Here is a 22,092-nt window from a genome sequence, read left to right as displayed (position 1 = left end):
GTTTGCTGGCTACCCCACGCCACCGATCTCCTACGACCCGGCTCTGCTCTCGGCGCTGCAATACACGCCTCAGCCCTGTTCTTACATCGATGGTGGCGACTGGTTCATGGACACCGATGCATTATGGCAGCCTACCCGGGTAACCTCTCCTCTGCGTCTCCTGTTCACACATCTTCTCGTATCATCGTCGGTAGAGATGCTGGTCTTCCCATTACTCATGTCGTTTCTACTCCCTTTCCATCTACGTCTAGACCATTGTCTCTTAATAATGTGCTCGCGTCTCCTGAACTTATTCAGAACTTAGTCCCTGTTCGTAATCTTTCCCGTGATAATTTTGTAACTGTTGAATTTGACGAAGTTGGTTTCTATGTTATGGACGCCCGCACCCGGATGGTTCTTCACCGATGTGACAGTCCCGGTGACATGTACCCTGTCCAGCCTTCATCATCATCACGCAGTGGACCTCTCGCTCTTTCTGCCGGCATTGATCTTTGGCACGCCCGTCTCGGTCATCCTAGCACCACCGCACTTCGTCAAATAGTCAAGGGTTTTTCTTTTTCATGTAATAAAGCGGATGCTCATTCTTGTCAAGCATGCCGCATGGACAAACATGTTAGACTGCCGTTTAGTTCTTCTTCGACAGTTGCTTCTTCTGATCCTTTTGAATTAATTCATAGTGATGGGTGGACGTCACCTATCACAAGTAATTCTGGTTTTCTATACTATCTTGTTATTCTCGATGACTACTCTCATTTTGTGTGGACCTTTCCGCTTCGTTGGAAATCTGACGTTCCCGCCACCCTCCTCGCCTTTTTCTCCTATGTGTCTACACAGTTCGGTCGTCCCATCCATGCTCTACAAACCGACAATGGGAAGGAATTCGATAACCTCACCATCCGTACACTTCTCTCCAACCACGGCACCATCTTTCGGTTAACCTGTCCATACACCTCCCAGCAAAACGGTCGGGCCGAACGCGTTCTTCGTACTTTTAATGACTGCGTCCGCACTCTTCTGTTTCACGCCTACATGCCACCCCGGTTTTGGCCGGATGCCCTTGCCACCGCCACCCTCCTCGTTAACCTACGTCCGTGTCGTGTCCGTTGGAACTACACCCCGCATCATCTTCTCTTTGGGTCTCCTCCATCCTACGACGGTCCTCGCATTTTCGTCGGATGCCTCTGTTATCCTAGTGTCGCAGCCACCGCCCCTCATAAACTTTCCCCTCGCTCCTTGCCTTGTGTCTTCCTCGGTTACCCGGCTAACACTAAAGGCATGTTTATTTCCACGAGTGCTCTTTTCCTTTTGCATAGGAACAAATGGAAGTACCACCTGCTGGAGATGATCACCTCTTGGCTGTCTCTACTCATGGACGTGTTGCACTGGGACCTTTTCCTTTGGGTCGTGCACCGTTGGCCCCGCCAGCCCCTCTGCTGGCTTCGTCGGAGTCATTGCCGTCCTCGCCTGGCTCGTCGGCCTCACCAGCCATGCTAGCCTCGCCGACCTCGCCGGTCACCCCGGCCACGCCGGGCACTTCGCCGGCTTCGCCGGCCACGCCGGCCATCCCAGGCCCTTCGCTGGCAACGCCGGCGCCTTCACCAGCTTCGTTGGGGCAGTCGCCCAGCCCGGTCGTGCATGGCGCGCCCCCGGCACCTGCTACTTCTACGTCTACTGCACCACCACCTGCTGGTCCTATCACTCGTGCACGCATGGGTGTTCATCGGTCGAGTCTTCGTTACTCCGCTGATGAGTATGCTTGTCGGCGTCTACGGTGCCACTGTCGCCTCTTCCGACCTCTGCTCGTATGGCTCTTTGCGACCCACTTTGGTATGCAGCGATGAAGGGGGAATTTGAGGCTCTACAGCGCAATGCGACTTGGCAGCTTGTTGCCCGCCCCCGGCACGCCAACATCATTACTGGGAAGTGGGTGTTCAAGCACAAGTTTCATCCCGATGGCACCCTCGACCGCTATAAAGCACGTTCGGTGGTCCGAAGTTTTCGACAGCGTGCTGGCGTTGACTTCACGGATACATTCGCACCGTTGTCAAGCCCGGGACGATTCACACTGTTCTTCAGCTCGCGATATCTCGTGCCTGGGGGCGGGGCGGAAGGCTTTTTCGGTAAAAACCCCAAGGGTAACACATCCCCATCCCCAATTAATTAACCACCTCTCAGGACCTGCACGAACATGTAAAACAAAGCAATTATTCTTTCATCTCACAATCATAAAATCGGCCAATAAACTCACTAAGCCGCAAACTTGAGTTCCCATCCATAGAATACGGTTTTTGTAAGCTCACTTAGCCGGATCGCATGCACACTGCAATTGTTTATAATAGATGTAAAACGACAATTGATTATAATACGATTTTTGTAAGCTCACTACGATTTTTATAAAACTTTGTCAAAATAGATGTAATTATCAATTGTTTATTATTTTAATAAAGTATAGGGGCCTATATGCAAAAGAACATGAGGTCACATTACTAACATACCAGAAAACAAATACAAACTACATATTCATAATCTATGCAAAATTCTACACCAAATCGATATATGCATGTTTTTGTTTAGATAAGGCACATCTAAGCTACTCAAATTTTAATTCGGAAAAAAGGAAAAAACACAAAAAACAGATAATACTGAGCTATGCCGATGGGCAGGCCGTCGGCATAGCTATGCCCCCGGTCGATGAGGTCTGCCAACCAACACGGCTCGGATCGATGATGTGGCATGTGTCGCAGATCGATGATTTGGGTCAAGCCTATGCCGACGGCCTCCGTTAGGGCATTATGTCCATCCCCTGCAACCGCACCATGGTGCATCGTCCATCGCGGCGCATCAGGCTCGCCGCGCTACAGCAGGCCCTTGGAGAAGGCCACCAACTACAGGCAACACCATTCGCGTGCCTCCAGGCCACCTCCTGTAGCTGTGGCAGCGCTTGTCTTCTCTCTACAAGCTTCTTGGGGGAGTGGACGATTATCTATCGCTACAAGTCATGGGGGTTGTTGCGATGGTTTAGAATGCTCGCTGGTTATAGGTGGAGGCATAGATAGGACTTGGTGGAGCGATTTGTTTCTTTTAGAGGAGGTTAAACCGCATCAATAGATGCATGCAGCCATCTTTACTAATTATTACACAAAGGTCTGACAAGAACATACATCAATCCACATAAAAAAATCACTCACACACCAACAAACTTGATAATGTCGAATGCTCTCACTCCCCATATCTAAACCGGTGTCGTCGCCTATCTATTCATATAATGTATCGGGACCAACAGCCTGTGCAGCCTACCTAAAGCGCACACCGCATGCATACGTTCTAGACGCCGCCTTCTTTATCGGACGACTGGCCCATCTTCAGGAGAGAGATCCGCATCATCCTTGCAGATCTCACTTTCGTCAACGCCATCGCGGCACCCAACAGCGCCATCGCCCTGCGCTCGTCTGTCCAGACACGAAGACTTTAGAAGATCCGTCGTGCGGAGCACCTGCCAACCAGGCATGACTCGGCGTAGCACCTATTGGCCAGACATGACTTGACAGCTCCATTGAAGCTTCGTCCAAGACGAAGCCGCTCCACCTCCTGCCTCTGTCCTCCAGCGTTGCTCCACAAACGTTGCTCCATATAGTGAAACGGCATCGTAGTACCGCCATCGTTCGATCTGGAAGACCAGATCTTAGGGTTTACCCCAAGTAGCACGAGTGGGTCGACAACAGTTACACGACGATGCCTTCATCAAGGTAACGGCGCAAATGGCAGCCATCGCCCGCCAAGTGCTCGGTTTTCACCGGCAACTATGTGTTCCCGACTCGCAACCGGAGCAAGATGACAGATCTGGAGATATGACCATCTAGCGTCAGGCCGACCACATACGACGGAGGAGATGGCCACCACCGCCGGCTGCACCGGTGAGATCAGATCTGACCGGACGCGCCGCTGACCAGATCACCATGGCCTCCACGCCGTCGCGCCGATCCAACGAATGATGGCACACCGACCGCAGCCGCCGCCCTTCACGGTATAGGCCCGCGCCGCGCCTGCAGCTGCCACCGCCCGAGGCAGGGTGGCCACCACACCGCCGCAACCATCAAGACCGCGCCGCAATGTGGATCGGCCGCTGAGCTCGCATCATAGGCGGCGCCACCGCGCCGCGCATGCCTCCTCGCGATATGGCCGTCTCGCATCGGCCGTGATGCTCGAAGGGTGGAGAAGCCCCGCCGCCGCCCTGCCGTCCCGGCTTTGCCTAGCGGCACTGCGGACGGTGGCGAGGAGAGGGGAGGGGCGGGTGGGGTCGAGTGGCGGCGGCTAAAACGCGGTTAAGAGTTTGGTTTTTTTAGAATAAAAATTGAGGGGGGCGATGGCGGAGCGACGTAACTAAATGAAACAAAACTACTTACGTACTCCACTTTAATAGTAGAAAGATAATGGTATATTACTCCCTCCTTCGCATATAGCGTTAAAAACACTCTTATATTATGAGATCCAGGGAGTAGAGCACGAACAACACTTCACGGCATCCGGTAACACGCGTGTTGGGCTTCCGGAGTCGTTGGGACGACTGGGTCTGTCTTGGGCTTTGCAGTGTCCTTGGGTGACGCCGGCTGGGTTGGTGTTGGTCCGTGACAATTTCGCGCTCAGGGTTGTCCTTGGGTGACGACGCGGGCGAGGAAGAAATTGACACGGCCGGCCGTTGGATGGGAGCACGGCCGGAGAAGGAGTTGGATGAGGACTGCACCAAAATCAAACCGTTTAACCTACCCTTAACCATATCCACATCGCATATAACTTGGGGAAGGAGACAGGGAACCGCCTACTATATAAGCTCAGCCACCCACGCCCCAAACAAATCACAACCAACCTTACTCAAGTCGTTAGTTCCCCGAGCAATCGAGTTGTGTTTCCGGCGATCGATCGATCTAGGTGAGCATCATGGTTTCCGCCAACGTGGCCCGCAACATCGTCGGCATCATAGGCAATGTCATCTCCTTCGGCCTCTTCCTCTCCCCTGTGTAAGTCCTCTCCTCCTCCTCTCGTCTAGTCTGTATCTGTATGTATGCATATATGAAAGGTGGTTGCTGGGCATTAATCTGAGGCTCGTTTTCTAATTGTACGTACGTACGCAGGCCGACGTTCTGGCGGATCTACAAGGCCAAGGACGTGGAGGAGTTCAAGCCGGACCCCTAGCTGGCGACGCTCATGAACTGCCTGCTCTGGTTCTTTTATGGGCTCCCCATCGTCCACCCCAACAGCACCCTCGTCCTCACCATCAACGGCATCGGCCTCGTCATTGAGGGTGCCTACATCATCATCTTCATCATCTACGCGGCCAAGAACACAAGGGTACGTGCAACCCTCCCAATGCCTCCTCAATCCTCATCCGTCCCACTGTCTCTTTTCAGCTTTAGTTTCTGTACAGAAGATCCTCCAGCTCCTAACCCAAGCCATGTGCATGTGCTCTGCTGTGTGTGCAGTGGAAGATGCTGGGCGTGCTCGCCCTCGAGGCGGCGTTCGTGGCTGCCGTGGTGGCCGGCGTGCTCCTCGGTGCCCACACCCATGAGAAGCGCTCCATGATCGTAGGCATCCTCTGCGTCATCTTCGGCTCCATCATGTATGCCTCCCCGCTCACCATCATGGTACGTACACCATCCCAACTTAAGGGTCGTCGACCCGTGATCTTTGATAACCGCTTTAACTTGTTAGTTCAGGTTGGCTAATTAATTAATCTGCATTGTGCACGCATGGTGTGGTAATGATGCGTTTTCAAGAAAAATACCTGCCTATAATTTATTTTTAAAGTTCTAGTGGATGCTTTTGACAGACCTTAATTTGTTAAGTAGTACACCTTGTTTGTTGTTGATTCTGCCTGAAAATCTATGTCCATCTAAAAGATGCACCCACCTTTCACCTTTTAACGTTCGTGCCAAAACCCTGTTATAAAAAGTACGAATTGAGTTGTTCACCTCTCAAGCACCCAAGTTCTTCTACAATATGCTACATCATAATTTTTAATCAAAAAAGCCTAAGTTTTATTTCTACCTCAAAGGTAAACTTCCTTTACAGGGTGAATTACTAGCTCAGGCTAATTGCTAATTACGGATGCTTTTGCCAACTTATGAGTGTACTAATACAAATATAACTCAAAAAGTTAAGATGAAAGTAGTAATATTGTACTGCCTATTTGCAGGGTAAAGTGATCAGGACCAAGAGTGTGGAGTACATGCCATTCTTCCTGTCGCTGGTGAACTTCCTCAGTGGCTGCTGCTGGACGGCCTATGCGCTTATCAAGTTTGACATCTACATCACGGTTTGTACATACACATACACATTGGAAATAAGAAGTCGCAAACCCAGCCAAACATACAATCAAGAAATCCTCAGCGCGGATTGATCTAACGTTTATGTCCTCTTTAAATTCTGTGCAGATCCCCAATGCTCTCGGTACAATCTTTGGTCTCATCCAGCTGATCCTGTACTTCTACTACTACAGATCGACCCCCAAGAAGGGCAAGAATGTTGAACTGCCCACTGTCCTCACCAAAAACGCCATTACCAGCGGCATTGTCTCCGTCACCATAGAGAAATAAACGTGGCTTCGTTTTTTAGCCCTAATGATTTTGAGTTGTTAATACCGGATGATACTTCAACAACAACAAGTTGATGTTAATTAGTACTACTTTTTGTTAGCTAGTAGAGTCTGAGATCACCTTTAATTTCGTGAACCATTGTCGTCTGTCCGGGACTACTAGTGCAAATTACAAGTGTATATAAATACCAATCCAGCTGAGTTATCCCAGAGATATATTATGACACCATGTATGCTTGCCTGTTCTCAATCTGCTCCTACGTGATGATACGATTGAATTTTTAATTACAGCATGCGATGGCTTTGTTAAATTTTAAATTATTCAATATCCATGATGTGTTTGTATTATGTTTCGGGCAAGGTCCTATTTTGTTTTCTGCGCAAAAACACCCAATGGGCATCTTATTGGTGATGCAACTTTTGAACCCGGTGTGAGAAAAAAAGGAGAAGGACTTAACCTAATTACCGGTTTAGTTGGATGGCTCCTGCTCTTTTCCCGTGACGCTGCCTTGTTACCACATCGACAGGCAACGAGCAGCTCTGCAGCTTGGTCAAGTATGACGCTTTTTTCTGAATCTTGTAACATGTTAATTGTTTGTCATATATATTTCAAAGCAGTGTGTTTAATCGCATGGTGTCTACTGTATATATAGACACACTTCTTTGTCAAGAAAAAATAGTTGAGTATAGGAAGAGCTACGCTCAAATTAGATAGCCCACCAACTTGTGGCTCTAACTATTAAGACACCAGCCCTTTCTCACAAATTTTTATTAAGGGAAATAAAAATAACATCCAACTTGAAGCAACATCCAAACTAGCAGCCCAGGCTAGCTAAACACATCAACCATAGACTACATACTGTGTTTTAATATCCAAGAGCAAGGTTTTTTTATCAATTTATTTTCTTTGTATTCGAATGATCACGAGTCATCTAGCGATTATTACTATATGAATCTAGTTAGATTCTGTTTGATCAACGATAACTTATTATAATTTGTTAGGTTTTGTTCCTGGATCATCATTATGTCTACTAGAATTAGGAAACATGATTTTGGTGCTGCAAAACAAAGACTGGATCTTGAGGCTCGAACTCAAACAAGTGCCCTCGATAGATATTTAGTGAGCCTGCCAACTTGATTCGGAAAATCAAACTGCAGATGTTAATGTTGATGATGGTGGTGATGATAATACGATGGTGGTTGTGGAACATGATGCAGAAATTGATGTCTTGGAGATATGATATAGGACGAAGATATGATTGAAGATTATATTCCAAGAAATACTAGACAGATGGTCCTTTTTGGTAGAACATGAAGTTTGTTCATTGCTTTCCTATCACATTACAATTTGAGCATAATATCTGATATATGGTTAAATAAGGTACAAATAAAACAGACTGGAAACTATATAATAAACTGATAGTGTGCTTTAAGCATATTAATTCTTATGTTACGTGAATTGTTCGAAATTTTGGGCCACATTTTGGTTTCCGCCTGAAGCCCCAAATTTCTGGAGATGGCCCTGCTAAACAGCTGTTGGATGCAGCCGAAGACCGATAGCCTTATGTGAGTAGGTTTCTGGCCCCGCACAGCTCCAAACACTTCATTTGCCACCTGTTCAAAGAGACTTACTCCCCGCTGCAACAGATTTTTGTTTACCTCATTTCTCTACAAAGGAAATGAATAGTGAATCCAATATCCAATTAGTTTGATCACAACAACACATCATCCAGCAGATTTTCAGTGTGGGCCTGAAACACCATCATTTCGCGTGTCCCAGATAATCCGTGGAACTGCAGCAACCACAACTAGCACTAATTTTCCGGTCACTCCAGCAAACTTGTTTATCCAGGATTCCAGCAGTTATTAAATATCCATGGAAAGAAGAATAAAAGTGCATTTTGGCACAGTCAATATAAAGCGCATGAGGGGAGGAGAGGAACTGATGATCAATTGCATGAGGCCAAGGAGGTTGCCAATGTCACATGGGTTGCTAATCCTAGCGCCAAAGTAGTCGGGCACTGCGTCCTATACGAATGGACAATAAGATTCATGTCCCCTACTGTCCTCCAGGTGTGGACTTTGACGCCCATGGACCGAACTAATGGGTCTATGATGGGATTATACAGTGCCATGAAAATACATTAGCATGGTAGATTAGCAATTCTCTACAGAGGTACATGAACTTGGATGGTTTGCTTACCAGAAACAATGATGATTATGATGGTTGCTGGGTTTATGTCACGCGCAGAGTAACTTGATGGGGATGATATTGTGCTGGCTCCTGTAGTGACATCCATCTTCGTTAATGCAGATGAATCCTCGCCCTCGCCCGTTGCTCCACCCGCCCCTCCGGTAGCGCCGCACCACATCACCATCGTCGATTCCCTTTTCAGCCCGCGCTGCTTTTCGCGACCCTCACTAGCTCACCATGATGCAAAAGGAGTTTGACGCGTTGGAGCACAACATGACATCCGCACGTGGAAACTTGTGTCGCGCAGCCTCCCCATGCCAACGTCATCAGTGGGAAATGCGTGTTCCACCACAAGACCCGCCCTGACGGTTCCCTTGAGCGCTACAAAGCGTACATAGTAGTTTGTGGCTTTTGGCAGCGCGCCGCAGTTGACTTCGACACCTTTGCCCCAGTTGTTAAATCGGGTACGATTCGCGATGTTTTACAGCTTGCGGTGTCTCACACATGGCCCGTGCGTCATTTGGATGTTTCCAATGCATTCCTTGATGGTCATCTCATCGAGCAGGTGTTTTGCCAGCAGCCTACCGGATTCTTCAGAGCCACTTATCCGGATCATGTGTGTTTGCATTTTTGATCCATCTACGGGCTCAAGCATCCATGTGTGTTGTACTGGCTCATCGCCGCCTTCCTCCAATGGCTCGTGTTTCGATCAACCTGCTCTGACAGCATCATTGTTCATCTACCATCAGGGCGCTGCTACCGCCACGTCCCGCTTTACATCGATGACATCATCCTGGCGGCGTCCTCCATTGAGCTCCTTCATCAGCTCACTGCTCGTCTCCGATATGAGTTCAGCCTCAAGGATCTAGGCCTCTTCACTACTTCCTCGGCATCGACGTGGTACGACGCGCTGATGGGTTCTTTCTTCATCAGCAGCAATATGCTCATAAGCTTCTCGAGCACACGGGCATGCTTAACTACAAGCCTGCTGCCATGCCTGTCGAAGGCCAATATCTCTGCACTTGACGGATCGCCTGCACTGAATGCAGCGTTTTATCTCTCCATCGTTGATGTGTTGTAGTACTTGACGCTCACATGCCTGGACCTATAGTATGCCATGCAGTAGGTGTGTCTTCACATGCATGCTCCGCGTGACTCCCATTGGACCCTGGTGAAGCGGATTCTTCGTTATATGCGCGGCACCATATCACAAAATACCAAAAGCATGGCGTTTATATAAGAAGGCTAGTGCAAGTTAGATAGTAATCTTGATAAGTACACAAAATAAGAACCAATGACAGAGCTCATCATGGCGACCGATACCGCTGGAAGCATATGATTGCCAATTCCAACCACTCAGGTATCGCTTGCTCCAGAATCTCATCGGCGTCCATGACGACAATAGCTATTGCTTGTCCAGAGAAGGGGCTGCAAGGATTAGATGGATCATACTTAGTAGCAAAAGAGGGAAATAATCAAAGGTGAAAAGTTTAGCTTGAGGCACCAACCTTTGAATATTTTCAACTAAGAGCACTCTCACACAAAAGGTATCTCCTTTGGGGCCGCCGCTGACTGCTTGACCCTGGGTGGCCTGAAGTGCACTTATCCTATCCAAAAAAAATCATTGGGCCTTATTTTGTGGTAGGCATGGTCAGGCGTGTGCGAGGTCTCCTTAAGGAAATGGGCTTTTTTATGGAACGTACCAATTTTCCTTTACAGTGAATATATTTGAAGGAATAGTGTGACTTTTCCAGAGGCAAAATAGAACTGGAACACGCCTGGTACAGACACTAAACATAGGTATGAAGCCTAACAATGGGATCATGGTTCAAAAAGAAGATTCGTCACGTACGGTGGTCAATGTAGGTTCATATCTTAACATGGTTTGTGGGATCACAAAGTGAAACAAATGTATTTACCATTTGCCATTACTCACACGTATTCTGGCATCCTCTTTCAGTGGCACCAACCGCAACAGGCGGAAGGGTCATTTAACAGATAAGGCAAAAGAGAATATTAAGAACGACACCAAGAACACAAAATTCCGACTTACGCACCAGCCCAGGACCACTATGGAGACGACATACAAGGTCAGGTGATGTGAGAGTTCCACCCTTCGTCCGGTTTGTATGTAACCCACGAGCAAACATAGCACACAATGTAAAGCATGGCGCAAAATAGCAAGGCCAGGTGAACTGAGAGTTCCACTCTGTCCACGACCAGTAAGACATCTCCCGGAAAATAATGCATGGTAACGTAACACGGCAAAATGTAAATTAGCAACTCTTATTTCCGATACTCCTCTCTCTTCCCCCACAATAGTTTCAGAAATAAAATCAATCCATGTCTCCAGGACGTGGCTCACTGATGCTTCCCTCATAAGGTATTTTACAAACATCGCAAAGATCATATAATGTCATATATCTCCTTTGGCTCATCATACAAATGGAACTCTACCGTGGGTGGTGTTTTCTTAGGATAAAAATGAAATGTTTGCACAAAGGTATTAGTGAGTAGGAGGTATTGGTCGCACTTATCTTGGAGGAAGGGGATGATGCCAGCATTGTTCGCGAAAAAATAGATATCTTCATAAATTCCTGCCTCCTTCAAGAATGCGTCACTTGGCCACTCACATGTCCGAAGCTCCGCGACACGCGGAAGATTGTACTTGGTCTTCTACTTTAGAGTTTCCTCCGAATCACGGCTTGATGAGCCCCTTAACCACCTCCACATTGCTTTTCTTTTCTCTGAAAATTTCTGAAATATTTAGTGATTCAAAATAAAAGTGAACAAAACTCAACAAAATAGGCAGCAACTACACCCACAAGTGTCTAGAGGCCATATCATGCAAAAAAACTACTTTGGATCATATAAATTTGACATGCAAGCTCAAGAACATGGTCACCACAGCAGGAAAAATTTCCAGTATATGAAGCACTAGAACAAAACTAATTGGATTATTGTAGGAGTCGCATACCGAAGAACAATCCCCCAAAACAGTTTCAAAAACGGAGCTCCGAGCAAGGAGATCAAAACTAGCAGCAAGATGAGCAAGAACACAGGTTTGAGAAATGGTGTGATTTTTTCTGGAGGAAGACAAAGTGGATGGGTGGCTGAAATAAGTGAGGGGGCCTACATGGGCCCCAAAAGCCACCTAGGCATGTCTAGGGGGTGGGTGCGCCTGTGGGCTTGTGGCTCATAGGTGCACGCCCCTGGGGTGTGTTCAGTGAGAAAAAAAATCAAATATTCTAAAACAAATCATATAAAAATTTCAGGGCATTTGGAGAATTTTTGTTTCCTGATCATTTTTTTATGCACGAATAATTCAAAAAACTGTAAAATAATAGTATTTCTACTTTATTAATTCTAAATAACATAAAGTAAAAGGTGGGTATAGAAGGTTGTGTTTACTAAATTCATACATCTCGTGCCAGTCAAAAGTAATTCATTAATAATGTTGATCAAGTATTATTAACAAACTTCTTCCGAATGACATGAAACCGGAGAATCTTCGTATAGCACTAGGTTACCACAAGGGGATATGCATGTCCCAAACAATAAGAATATCATATTTCTTTTTGACAGTAGGAATAGGGAATTCAAAACCTCCAATGGTAATTGTTAAAATTTTCCAATAAAATGATACTATTCACTCGAGGTTGTTTCTTTGGAAAGTGTACCGTATGCTCATTACCATTGGCATGAAACGTGATATTGCCTTTCTTGCAATCAATAACAGCCCTGCAATATTCAAAAAGGGTCTACCTAGGATGAACGACATACAGGCATCCTCGGGTATATCAAGAATAATGTTGCACCCCGGCTCAGAGCAACCGGTTTACATTGCATTGCCAGCCCAGAGATCAAGTCTTCTGGCAACACACAACAACATGGTACAGAAACAACCGCTTTATTCATGCTAGCGGAAACATAAGTCTGATATTACATCGAGATAAGAGGCCAAGCGGCACACACGGTGTGGCTGAATTGTATGTACATTATGTAATGAACATGAATGGGCCTCGATCGCATAAACTACACGGCAATGGAATGACAACGAAGTGGAACTCCATAGCACAGCCGACGTGGACACGATCTAGACGCGGGAAGCTCTCCGATCCGATATGACTTGCCTAAAAGCTGGCATGGCACACCAGATCAGTACATTGAAATTACTTGCAAGCTCACAACAAACATAAGCACAATGACAAACAATATCATGACAATTAATCAGGTTAATGCAACGCAAGAATACTACTGATGCGGTGAAACCAATATGCGCACCGAGTCCCTCAGACACGCTTACTAGACGGGTTACCTCGTAACCGAACGATGATCATACCCGGATCACAACCGGAACCAATCACTTACGCTCATCACATGATCCCACAAATCATCATAAAACCAGTGCCAACAATAAAAACTTAGTGTGCAACATTAATTATAAATGTTGATCCATGGCGTGACTTACTCCCGAGTTGTGTCCATAACCGCGGACGCGGCTATTGATAGATTAAATACACTCTGTAGAGGTAGCGCACTTTACCCACGCCACAGAACCCATGGCCTCGCACTCCTATTCGGGTGGACCAACGGCATTCCGACAAAACCCTTCCCTTGCCATGACACTCTCCCCGCCACTCCGACCAACGCCCTCTTAGGGCTAAGTCATGGGTGGCCCGTGCCTACCAAAGGCATCAACGGCCACCGTCGTGGCAAAACGGTCCCAAACGGGGACAAGGTACCATCAAAACAAACGGGCACACAAGGTTATGTCTGCTTACCGGGCCATGGTAACGCACGCCCATAACCTTCTCTCATTGGAGGCACCGGCAAGAGGCACGACAAAGAACCGAATCAAGACCCTCCAAAGGTAAATGTGGTCGCACTGAGAAAACCCGATTCAGTGGCACCATGGCTTGATCAACGTTATATTCAAGTTGGATTATTATCATGTTTAACTTGAAAATAAAAATCACTCCAAGTCATACGATGCCATGATCATGCAACTATTCGATATGCAAAGCATGCAACTCACAAAAACGGATCAACCTTATCAAAATGACTTTCTTGCACTACTCATCATTAAACCTTACTGATTTTACTACACTGGTTATTATCATGCATCATTTTGGTTAACATATCATTTATATGAAAATCCAATTATCAAAAATAAACTACCATTACTTATCAAAGCACTTCTCTACTTGACCAAAATAGTTCATGCATTCAACCAGTAACTTAGACAAGCATTTCAAGCTTGAAAAAGTAACTAGCATTAATCCATATTTATTTAACTAATTTAAATGCATGAAAATAGATCATATTTAAGTAGGAAAATCATAGATATTGAAGTGACACCATCCAAATGTTGGTGTGGCTTGCCTTAGTGCAAAGTAGGTTCACACTCCTCCTGGATAGCTTTAAGACAAGTCTCTCCCTCTGAAAATATTTAAAAACAACAAAACAAAATATCAAGAACCATTATGAAAATCACCAGAAATTCTAGGCAGTAAGGAAAAAGCCACACTTTGTTGTGCTGCTAGAGCTTTCTGAAACAAACAAAATGCAAAAAGAATCAACTCATTTGGACTTGTAGGCTAAAAGTTATCACTGGTCAAAGTTTGGGTCAAATATTTGAATTAATTTGAATAAAACAGAAAACCTGGGGGGGTGACGTCGATGGCGCAAAGCCAGAAGACGCCTCCACTCATACCGCTTCGGGTGCAAGTGGAGAGGCTGACAACGGGCCCCACCAGTCAGGAGAGACAGGGGGGACAGATCACGGCGGTGCTCCGCCGGAGCTCACACCAGCGAGAAGAGGATCTTGGGTGAAACCATAAGGATAGAAGTGAAGAGGGGGTCAATGCACACCTGTATGCACCCGTGGCTCGTCGAGGGATGACCGGAGCTGCTCGGAATCAAGCTCACAAGTGGCGGCGGCGGTCGGGACTTGCCGGAGAGGAAGAAGGCGATGGTGAGGGGCGGTTCCAAGGGCTCTACTGCTTCCAGGCGACACCAGTGGATCTCCAAAGATGTGCCCGAGGGGTCGGTTGAGCTCGAGGGGCTTTGGGGCAGGGTGGATGGGCTGCAGGGATCTCCGGCGAGCTCTGGTCAGGGACGGAGGCTAGAGGCCTTCCCGGGCGGGCTACGGATGTGCTACGTGTTCGTGGAGGTTGAGTGGTGCGGTGTGAGGCTTCGGAGCGAAGGGAGGGGCTCCATTTATAGCCGGAGGGGAAAGGGGGTATGTGGAACTGCCAGAGTTCTCTAGAAGACAGCAAGCAACAATGAAGGGCGCCAACGAGGAGGAGAAGGGCTTAGCGATCACGCGGGGAGCTGTCCACGCTCGCAGATGAGCATAGGAATCAGGAGGAAGAAGACAGGGGCACGAGTGCACTGTGGCTTTTGGCCGCGACGTGCTCGTTCTCGCTACGGTGTCTCCGACATCGGCGAGATCTAGGGATGGTTCAAGGGTGAAGAAACGAAGCTGGTGGCGCGGCGCGGCAGTCGTCGGTGAGCTCTGGCTCGAGCATGCGCCGAACAGAAGCACTGGCGCGTCGCAGAGCGCGTCGAACGCATGCCAGAGCCCGTGTCCACACGCGGTCACCACGTTGGCATGGTCAAAACGACGCCCACGCTCGGCCAAACCTTGTCTGGGCTCCTGTTCGTGAAGTGTTTAGTCTAGGGAGGGTGAGAACTCACTGCTAGGATGACCAGATGTGACTCGAGCTTGCTGGCAAGTTTCTGGACAGAAACTTGGTCGCCAAGTTTGGAGGGCTTCTAGAAGGCCATTAGGGCTGATCTCTTGGGGTTAAGATTTACTTAGGAGGTTAAAGAGGCTCAAGAAAAACCAGCTCCAAAGGATCAAGGAAAATTACACTTGCTGTACAAAGTGCATTTTTTGGCTAGAAGGGAAATGATTTTCTATAGCAAAAATATTACAAAAAGTCATGCAATATTTTTGCTCAGGGAGGTGGGCCATGGTTCAAAGAATATTCAGGAATTATCTCAAGATTTTTGGAGCAATAAAAATGAGGGTTCTTTTGGAGCACTAGTTTCTGAAATGAGTTTCAGAAGGGAAAATGAATATTTTTCTTTTATGAAAAATATTCATTGGGACATTTGGGGGGTTTTCAAAGAAATGAGGTTGAATGAGAGGTAGATAGGTCACTTGGGTGAAAGTCAAGGGCAAGACCAAGTGATAAGTCCAGTTGAATTGATTCCAAAAACTCAAATCCAAAGTAAAGGCAAATCAAGTCCGGAAAAAGAGAGAAGGCAAAATCCAGTCTGTCACAAATAACAAAGTCCGTTAAGATAGTAACATTTGAAACTACGACAGGTACATCTTCACTAATACCGATGGGTATGGAAGCTGATTTATCAGCTATTTGCAAAGAGATTTCAGTTGGTGTCAACTTATTCAAATCAAGTCTATCATATAAAGAGAAAGGCATAACACTAATACCGGCTCCTAGATCACATAGAGCAGTTCTAACATAGTTTCTTTTACTGGAGCATGCTATAGTTGGTATTCTTGGATCTCCTAGTTTCTTGGGTATTCCACCCTTAAATGTATAATTTGCAAGCATGTTGGAAATTTCATCTTCCGTTATCTTTCTTTTGTTAGTAACGATATCTTTGATATACTTAGCATAAGGAGACATTTTAAGAATATGAGTCAAACGCAAACATAACAAGATAGGTCTATGCATTTGAACAAAGCGCTCAAATTCCTCATCAGCTTTATTCTTTGAAGCATTATGAAGAAAGGGCATAGGTTTTTGAACCCATGGTTCTCTTTCTTTACCATGTTTCCTAGCAATGAAGTCTCTTTTATCATATGTTTTATTTTTAGGTTGTGGGTTATCAAGATCAACAACAGGTTCTATCTCGACATCATTATCATTGCTTGTTTTAGCATCAACATGAACATCATCATTATCATTATTACTAGGTTCATGTTCATCACCAGATTGTGTTTCGGCATCAGAAATAGAAATATCATTTGGATTCTAATGTGTGTCTACAATAGGTTCACTAGAAGAATGCAAAGTCCTATCATCATTCTTTTTCATTTTATTACTAGGAGGACTAGGTGCATCAGTATTAATTGTTTGAGAGTTTTGTTCAATTCTTTTTGGATGGCCTTTAGGATACAAAGGTTCTTGAGTCATTTTTACCACCTCTAGTCATAACTCTAACAACATGATCATTCTTTTTATTTTTCATCTCATTAAGCAAATCATTTTGTTCCTTGAGACATTGCTCTACCTGGGTTTTTACCATGGAAGCATGTTTACTAACAACCTTAAGATCATTAACAGTTCTAAACATATAGTCACTCAAGTGTTTAAGCATATAGGCATTACCTTTCAATTGTCTACTAACATATGCATTGAAATTTTCTTGTTTAACAATAAAGTTATCAAATTCATCCAAGTATTGACTAGCAGATTTAGTATAAGGAATACCACCTTCACCAAATCTATAGAGAGAATTTTCTCTACTACCTGTGTCGGGTTTTAAGACCATCTATTTATTCAATAGGTGGTAAATTCTTAACATCTTTAGGTTCAATACCTTTTATTTCATAGATATCTTTGCCTCTTCCATATCTTCGGGACTGAGAAATGGAATACCCCTCTTCTTAGGAATTGGCTCAGACGGTGGTTCAGGAAGAGTCCAATCATTATCAATATCCAATATATTATTCAATAGTTCTTCAGCTTGTTCAACAGTTCGTTCCCTAATAACACAACCAGCACAACTATCTAGGTGCTCCCTAGAAGCATTGGTTAGTTCATTCTAAAAGTTATGAAGTATTTCAGTTTTTTGAGAGGATGATCAGGCAAAGCATTAACTAATTGGAGAAACCACCCCCAAGCTTGTGGGAGACTCTCTTCTTCAATTTGCACAAAGTTAATTATTTCCTTTATAGGGTCTTTTTTCTTATGAGCAGGAAAATATTTTTTAGAGAAGTAATATATCATGTCCTGAGGACTACGCACACAACTAGGACTAAGAGAATTAAACCATATCTTCGCATCATGCTACTTCTTGAGATTGCGTTGGTTTTTCCCTTCAAGAGGAAAGGGTGATGCAGCAAATTAGAGATAAGTATTTCCCTCGGTTAAGAACCAAGGTATCAATCCAGTAGGAGATGCAAGCAAGTATCCAATCTATGCACCTGCACAAAAAATCAAACATTTGCACCCAGTGCGATAAAGGGGTTGTCAATCCCTTCACTGTCACTTGCAAAGGCGTGAGGTGCGGGACAGGATTCAATGATTGGATGCTCAATTTTGCTTGTATCGATTTCACCTCTTCCATCACTGCGAACATGGATATCCTTGGTGTGATGAAGAATAGGCACTATATTTCTGCTCTGAACCAGCAAATCAATTCAGTATGAAATTGTCCAGGGCAAAACATGACTGTATCAAATTGTCCAGTGCAAAACATGATAGATGCTAAGCAGAAGAGACGTGTTTAAACCAAAAATACCAGGTGGGATATATGTTTACTAGCTGCTTGATATTTGTGCAGACAGAGATATCTGCCCGCTGCTATTTGGCAAAAAAACAAAGTGACTGCAATTTTGGTTGAACTGCACAAGAGAATAGTATAGTCACTGCATGCAGTGCCATTTGAAAATAGACAGAGAAACATTGGATAGTCACTTCATGGACTTCAGAAAAGTAATACTGTACTATTTATTGGCCAACACTAGGTGCTTCATTGCTTTGGTCTAATTATACAATTGGCATCATTTTGCCTAAGTTAAAGTTTTTATTCTGAAAATAGTATCGTCGTGTGCTCGAGAAAAGACCAAATCATATTGAAGTGGATATTCCTCCATCATGTGTGGTTCATTCTCATGGTTCCAGCTGTTGGTGAAACCACTTACGTTTGCAAGAGGAATTGTAGACTTCGCAAACAAATTTGTCTTTCAATTTGTATTGAATCACTAGTGCAGAACCGGGCTATAGCCCCAATTCGTAAGGGCCTTTAGTGCTGGTTCTGTAACCGGCACTAAAGGGTGGGGACTAAAGGTCCCCCCCCCCCATTTAGTACCGGTTCAGCACGAACCGCCGCTAAAGGGCCACCACGTGGCACGAGCCAGGGCCGGGTGTGGGTAAACCTTTAGTACCGGTTGGTGTTACCAACCAGTACTAAAATGTTTGGGGGGTTTTGGTTTTATTATTTATTTTTCCTTTCATTTTGTGTTTTCCATTTAATTCTTTTTCGTTTGCTGGTATTTTACGATACTACATATTGTACACGTTATGCATATATATAAATGGAATTTCTCGTAGAACCGATCATATATATACCATATTACGATATTATGATACTACCATATATATATTATCGTATGTCTCACAACCACACCATTATTCACACATACACATGCATATATATATATATACAGTTTTTCCTACATGTTGCCTTCAGATCTAGTGGCATTTGCCTTGGTGCCTTCGAAGCACGATGAAAATTGGGAGTGGTTCATTGGGGCGGTAGCGCGTAGTAGAATTCCCCTTTGGGATCTATGACCTGGTCGAGAAAAAATACCGCTATTTCCTCTTGTAGTGCTCGTATGCGCTCCACTGGTAGGAGCTCCTCCCGCACCGATTCTAACTATTAAGAAGGAGATCAATATGCATGTGTATTAGTTATGTGACTAGATATCGATAATGACGTATAAATTGTGAATATTGTTCTATCAAACACGCGTACCCATAGCTGTCTATCAGTTTTGGTCTTTTCAGACGTCATCATGCGAATGTTCTCCAAAACGTAGTATGCACACAAATCAGTCCCCGGCGCCTGCTTGAGGTCCTTTACGAGAATAGAATTTAATCAGATAATAATTAATCAAGCATGATAATTAATGGTATTAAAACTACAATTAAAGAGATGCATGGTAGGTAGCCAGCTAGTACTACTTAATTAATTATACCTTGGGTCGAAACAAATACAGCTTTTCTTTCCATTCGCCTGGAACCTCATTCCTGAACTTTGCCCAAGCCCTGCCCGCCGGCAAAGAAAATGAATAAACGAGTTATTAAATAGTTAATATTAGGAACTGACGAACTAAAGAGGCCGACATGTAGTTAATAATGATTGAAATTACATGTCGACTATCCCCTTCACGATTGTGTAGTCTTTCTTATTTTGAAGTAGTGAGTCCAGTTCTTCAACTGTTCCTTCGTCAACTTTAATGATTAACAAGATCCAATGGAAACTGCATGCACACATGTTTGCATGTCTTAATTAAGCTGGCATGTGCATAACACTGATCAACTACCCTAAACCCTGTACACTTAATTATTAACATCTAGCTAGCTAGTAAGTAAAAACAAAATTTGTAGTACAAGATAGTGTGACTCACGTGTAGTTGTAAGGAAGTAGTATATCTTCATTGGTATTGAGGCGCTTCAAGAAGTCTAGCATGTTTTTCTCTACATCTGCTAGATACCATTTATATGTCCATGTCTTTTCATTAACGGTATTTGGGTCAATGAACCAATGCCATAACGTCCAACTTTTTTCATTTCATACATCTTCATCCTGCATAATACCACAAAAAAGAATATAGTGAGGATAATTACAGGTAATGATCGATCAATGAGCACTACAGCTAGCTTGAGACTTGAATTACAGAAAGAAATCACATACAGACAATAGCAACTGACGAGGGATTTGTCGAGTGCGTCTTGATTGAATAGATGAAATAGTTCTGAACAATCAATGGACAAAGCTAGCTTATTGAAGTAATACTCTTCCTTGACTTTCACCATGAGGCCCTCTCAACTGTTACTCTTGGTAATTTTCATGTACCAACCATGCAATTCATACATTCTCGTTGGGAGGTTCTTGACCTCCTCACCAAAGGTTGGCCGCGGACATATTTCCGTTTTATGTCCTGCTCTTTAAGCTTAGGCATGGGCTCAATCTCGAGGAGTTGTCCAACAGTGATACTGAGCATTTCAGCATTACGTCTATGCTCGTTGGTTATTACCAGTTGACCGGCGCCGGTACTCTCATGTGTTGGTACAACAAGCGGGGGGATCGATTGCGCCGCCTGTTCTCCTAGCTGGGGAATGGTTCTCCCGCATTTTTTGCCAGCTGCTTGGCTCGAGCTCGATCTCGACCCCTTTTGTCGTGCTCGATGTGCTTTCCAGATTTGGCACTCATATTCTGAGTCAACAGGCTTGGGAGCTGGTGCTCGCGCCATACGAATAAAGTGGTCAATCTTATCCTCGGGCAATTTCTCCCTTGGCGGCGGTGGCAGTTTTGGTCCGAAATGGGCGTCCACTTGGGCCTTCACTATGTCTTCATTTTTATCCTTGGTCATGTCGTAAGGCCTCTGCGGAAGAGGCGCGAGGCTTTTTGGACCATATTGAAATCACTTGCCTCCGCCTGTACCTCCTGTACTACCTCGACTTGTAGCCCTATGCACCCTAGCTGCGGCGGCTCTCTTCTGCGATTGCTGAGGCAACGGAGACGCCTGATGCAGTGTCGGACTTGGAGGAGGAGTGGCACGCGTTGGTGGTCTTGGAGGAGGAGGAGTGGCATCACGCGTTGGCTGAGTTGAAGCAGGAGGAGTGAACTCACGTGTTGGCTGAGTTGAAGCAGGAGGAGTGGCCTCACGCGTTGGAGGAGCGTGAGTCGTCTGCTCCTCGTCACCTCCTAGAATTTCAAGCTCTAGCTGACGCGATGTTGGTGGCCTTTGAAAGATGATGCAATCCTTTCTCCATAGGATGATACGATGTATGGCCTCTCCTAGTGTGTGCTCCTCGTCACCTCCAGGAATGTCAAGCTGTAGCCCCGAGTATTGGTCCACCACCTCATCAACTACGACACGTGCATAGCCGGCTGGAATCATTCTACAATGGTAGGTTGCTCCGGGGGGATTTATATAAGCAATGGCGTCCGCCGCCTTCACGGATATGTTCTTTATTTTGAGTGTAGCTCACTATTAGTGTTCTCCATGATGTCATCCACAGGGTATCTATCCAGCAGTGCGTCGCCCGGGGCGGAACCTATGCTGCTTCTCGGCATGGATGGGATGGTGCTATCCAATGCTGGATCATCCGCTAGCTGCGGCCGCTGCTGAGACCCCCTTTCCTGGCTACGCGAGTCGATCTGCAGCTGCTCCCTCTGCAATTTGAGTGCCAAGTGCGTGTGTGCTGATTCTAGGCCTTGAAGGTGTTCTGCTTCCTGCTTCCTCTGCTCGTCCTCCAGCTTCTTCTTCTTCTCCTCCTCCATCTTCCTTCTCGCACGGCTTCTGTAGTCGGTGTTC

The 22,092-nt window shown here is 45.5% G+C and overlaps 1 pseudogene; it reads left to right on the top strand.

The window, feature by feature from the left end:
* Positions 1 to 4,910: 4,910 nt before the first annotated feature.
* Positions 4,911 to 6,662, top strand: LOC119366979 (annotated as a pseudogene).
* Positions 6,663 to 22,092: the final 15,430 nt, after the last annotated feature.

Source organism: Triticum dicoccoides, chromosome 2B, assembly GCF_002162155.2.
Source record: "Triticum dicoccoides isolate Atlit2015 ecotype Zavitan chromosome 2B, WEW_v2.0, whole genome shotgun sequence".
NCBI lineage: Eukaryota > Viridiplantae > Streptophyta > Magnoliopsida > Poales > Poaceae > Triticum > Triticum dicoccoides.
This window is presented reverse-complemented; position numbering and strand designations above follow the sequence as displayed.